This window comes from Triturus cristatus, chromosome 3_2, assembly GCF_964204655.1.
Source record: "Triturus cristatus chromosome 3_2, aTriCri1.1, whole genome shotgun sequence".
Lineage (NCBI taxonomy): Eukaryota > Metazoa > Chordata > Amphibia > Caudata > Salamandridae > Triturus > Triturus cristatus.
The window spans coordinates 573,246,454-573,251,427 of NC_140584.1; the positions used below are offsets into that span (position 1 = coordinate 573,246,454).

Consider the following 4,974-nt stretch of genomic DNA (forward strand, 5'->3'; position numbering starts at 1 on the left):
CATAAAAGAATCAACTACAGTCTCACTACCATCTCCTCAGGAAAGGCATTTTAAAACGCTGCTCAGGGTACTTGCCATAAGCCAATTAAAACTTGTGGCATGTCAGCTTTTTTCCAAACAAGCCTGCTAAGATTAAAACATGCTAAGGTAACAGCACAAAGACGCGGGTAATCTGATGGCAGCCGTGGTCTTGGTACAAGAATCCATAAATGCTCCTCATGCACCAGTGATGCTCCTGGTTACTCCATGTCCCACACCCTTTCAGGACATTTACCCTATGAACTTTCCCTCGACCGCTGAGACCTTGCTACCTGACCGATGACAGGTGGAGCTACCCCGATAGCTATAGGGGAGATGGACTGTGGATTCCCTCCTCGGCCGTCACATACCCAGCCGGACATTGGACAGACCTTCCTTCGTCTCTCCTGCCGTTATCTTCCCCCTTCCCCCTACACCCTTCTCTCTTACCCCTATCCTACCTGGATCCTGCACACCCTTCAGGACATTTACCCTGTGAACTTTCCCTCTACCGCTGAGACCTTGCTACCTGACCGTTGCCCGGTGGAGCTACCCTCATAGCTATAGGGGAGATGGGCTGTGAATTCCCTCCTCGGCCGTCACCTACCCAGCCGGACATTGGGCAGACCTTCCTTCGTCTCTCCTGCCGTTTTCTCCCTCCTTCCACCTACACCCTTCCCCCTATCCGCCATATTTATCCTTTCTCCCTACTATTTAAATGTGTTTCGTATAACCGATGTAACCTGTAACTGTTTTTAACTGGGTAATAATGTGATTCCTAACGTAAAGTGCTCTGATACCCACGGGTCTAGCCAGCGCTTCCAGTAACTGATGTAACGTGTAACTGATGTAATTTTGTAATTTCTGTGGAACCTTATGTAAAGCGCTCTGATACCTCTGGGTCTAGCCAGCGCTATATAAAACTCTCAAAATAAAAATAAATTAAAAAAATAATTTTTTTTGATTGAAGCAAACACAAAGGGATGATGGACGGAGTGCAGAAGATTTTCAGACAATCACCCCCAGTCACAGATCTGGGTTGAATCCATCATCGTTCTTTGGCTCACTTCACCACCGCAGTTCAGACCCAGCCATATGCAAATCAGTCTTGACCCTGTTCCTTGTGGGAACATTCTAGCCCGAACTGCCAAGCCAGGTCTTCCCTGTTTGGTAAACAAGCATCCTGGTATCGGTTTCACGGTACCACCCCTCATTAGCCAGGCTAGCTTGAAACCAGTGGCAAAGTGAGCAAGGGACCCACATCTGGGCATACCCTGCCAACTTAGTGTGAACAAAGTAAACACAGCAAAATGGTGGACAGAGTGCTGAAACTTTTCAGACACTCACCCCCATCACAGATATGGGTGGCATCCACCATCGTTCATTAGCTCACTTCGCCACCCCAGTTTGGACCCAGCCATATGCAAATCAGTCTTGACCCTGTGCCTCATGGGAACAGTCCTGTCCGAACTGTCAAGCCAGGTCTTCCCTGGACCGGAAACAAGCATCCTGGGACCGGTTTTGGGGCAACACCCCTCATCAGCCAGGCTAGCTTGAATCCAGTGGTAAAGTGATCAATGGGACTCATGTCTGGTCATACCCTGCCAACTTTGATCGAACACTGAAAGCTTGCCAAAGAGACAGAGGCATACTTTAACAATTACAAAATCAAGCTAAATATGTCAAAGCCATAGTGATGGCATGTGGAATGTTTTTGGCCAAATGAAAGAGAAGGAATATCACAATGGCAGAAAAGTCTATTGGAAAAATGGGGAGCTCCAATTATCTAGGAATAACACTAGCCACACCTTTCAACTGGAACACCTATATTCAAGTTGTGGCAAGTAAGTGAGAGATGGTCACACAAGGTATCGCAAGATTCACCTAACTGTATAAAGGTGGATCACTGGCTCATATCCCAGAGATCTGTGGTTTCAAGATAGAAACTAGCATACTCTACAGTGCTGTGGTATGGGGCTCTACCACTCGAGTCAACAGCAAGGCAGGGTGCCAAGACAATTCTGGAAATCACAATTCCAAATCCCTAGTCAACACAAAATACCTTCAGTGAAGCCCACTAAGTTACAACATCCCTTGACTCAGTGAACAACATGATAGCAATGAGCTACACAACAAAAATGAACGCATCTACAACAAACTATCTTGTAGATGAGTGCTGAAAAGAACTTGCCTCGTACCAAGCTCTTTACACTGTCAGAAAAAGGATCAAGAGGTATTGTCCCTTGAGAAATAAAAACGTATGGGCACAGACCACAGATAAAGTTTGTCCCAAATGAAAAAAACACCTTAAATAAATCTATAGAACAAGGGAGACATTACCTGGGGGGACAAAATGGAAAATGTAAACCACCTACCAGGGGTAGATATCTTTATTTATTCTAATTAAGTAAAACTGTATAATAACCAAGCTTCTCAGCTATGAAGGCAGGCAGCTTTTTTACATGGCTCGATTTAACATGCTAGACCTATAAGATTGCGGAAACCACTGCTTCTAAGGGGAATCAATCTACCCGGATTTAAATGTTAGCCAAGTGCAGTAAGGGTCTTATTATGTTTTTGGCACCCTTGGAGCAGGCAGCCACACCAGCACCCCGCTCCAAGACCACCAAACCCATACTGTGACCGAACGCCAGATTCTGACTGGAATCCAGGTCGGGCAGTCTTGCGGGAGCTAGCCCACAGTGGTGCCCTGCTAAGGCTTATATGTGAGCCTTAGCAAGGCACCATAATGGGAACACCATTGCACATACCAGTATGGCATGGACTATAAGTCCATGCCCTGCAGACAACAGGCGTGCATGCATACAGGGGGGCATATGTCCCCTGGTGCAGGGACAACAGGAGGCCCTCTAGGGTCCCCTTAGTTTCCTCACCGCCACACTGTTCATGGCAGTCGCACCGCCATAAAAACTGTTGCATGGAGGGAACTAGTAATATGCTTGGAGGGGTAAGTAGTTTAAATATCGTGATTTAAATATCGATATACAGAAATATTGAGTTTAATATATCGATTGTATTTTATATCAATGTTCTGTATATCGATGTTAAAAATATAATTTTTAAGTATTGTCAAAAATATTGAAGAATGTTATATCGAGAGTAAAAATATCGTTAAGTAAAAATATCATTAAAGTATTATATTTCTTGATCTGAGCGTGCAGTCTGCCACTCACGGGTGGATGGCGCAGGCGATCGCAGCGGTGTTTGAGCTGCTGCTTCTTCTTGATCTGAGCGCGCGGCCAAACACCGCTGCGATCGCCTGCGCCATCCACCCGTGAGAAATACCGAGCCCATCAACCAATCATGAGGGAGATCGTGCACCTGCAGGCAGGACAGTGCGACAACCAAATCGGGCCAAGTTTTGGGAAGTAATCAACGATGAGCATGGCATCGACCCCACGGGTACCTACCTCGGAGACAGCGATCTGCAGCTGGAAAGGATAAACGTGTACTACAATGAAGCATCAGGTGGTAAATATGTACCCAGGGCCATCCTCATCGATCTGGAGCCAGGCACTATGGACTCTGTGTGGTCGAGACCATTTGGACAGATCTTCAGACCAGACAACTTTGTCTTTGGTCAGTGTGGTGCTGGCAACAACTGGGCTAAAGGTCACTACACAGAGGGTGCTGAACTGGTGGACTCTATCATGGATGTAGTGCGCAAGGAGTCCGATAGCTGTGACTGCCTCCAGAGCTTCCAGCTGACCCACTCCTTGGGTGGTGGCACCGGCTCTGGCATGGGCACACTTCTCATCAGCAAGATCCGGGAAGAGTATCCCGACAGGATCATGAACACCTTCAGTGTGGTGCCATCTCCGAAGGTTTCAGACACAGTAGTGGAGCCCTACAACGCCACCCTGTCTGTCCACCAGCTGGTTGAGAACACAGGCGAGACCTTCTGTATTGACAACGAGGCTCTGTACAACATCTGCTTCCGGACCCTTAAGCTGACCACCCCTACATACGGAGACCTGAACCACCTAGTCTCTGCTACCAATGAGCGGTGTCACCACCTACCTGCGCTTCCCCGGCCAGCTCAATGCGGACCTCCGCAAGGTGGCTGTCAACATGGTGCCCTTCCCCTGTCTGCATGTCTTCATGCCCGGCTTTGCCCCGCTCACCAGCCGCGGCAGCCAGCAGTACCGTGCCCTGACTGTGCCAGAGCTGACACAACAGATGTTCAATTCAAAGAACATGATGGCAGCCTGCGACCCCTGCCACGACCACTACCTCACTGTGGACGCCATCTTCCAAGGCTGCATGTTCATGAAAGAAGTAGACGAGCAGATGCTCAATGTTCAGAATAAGAGCAGCAGCTACTTCGTGGATTCCAAACAACGTGAAGACAGCCGTGTGCGACATCCCGCCCTGAGGCCTCAAGATGGCCGCCACCTTCATCAGCAACAGCACAGCAATCCAGGAGCTCTTCAAGAGCATCTCCGAGCAGTTCACCGCCATGTTCCGCTGCAAGGCTTTCCTCCACTGGTACACTGGCGAGTGCATGGATGAGATGGAGTTCACCGAGGCAGAGAGCAACATGAACGACCTGGTGTCCCAGTACCAGCAGTACCAAGATGCCACTGCAGAAGAGGGCGAGTTCGAGGAGGAGGCGGAGGCGGAGGAGGAAGTGGCATAAATCTCTCCACACTAATAACAATGGACCATACTGCCAACACTGGCATGAACTTAAACGTTGGGCCAACAAGCATCCTGCTGGTGACTGGTCGGCTCTCGTTCGGGGATGCTGACTTTGTGTAATATGGTTATTGCTGCACTGCATTTGTCATTTCCTGTTTGTGGGTGTCCGGTCTAGTCGTCCAGACTAGAACAGGGCCTTTTAGCATGAGTTGACCACACCCTTCTCCCAGCTCCCCCTTGCCCCGGTTGCGTTTTGCAGCCTGCCAGACTTCGGTCTTCTCACCATTGTTTGGT

General features: G+C 48.7%; 1 pseudogene; it reads left to right on the plus strand.

The window, feature by feature from the left end:
* The first annotated feature begins 3,285 nt into the window (after nt 1–3,285).
* Nucleotides 3,286–4,678, plus strand: LOC146857714 (tubulin beta-4A chain pseudogene; annotated as a pseudogene).
* The last annotated feature ends 296 nt before the right edge of the window (nt 4,679–4,974 follow it).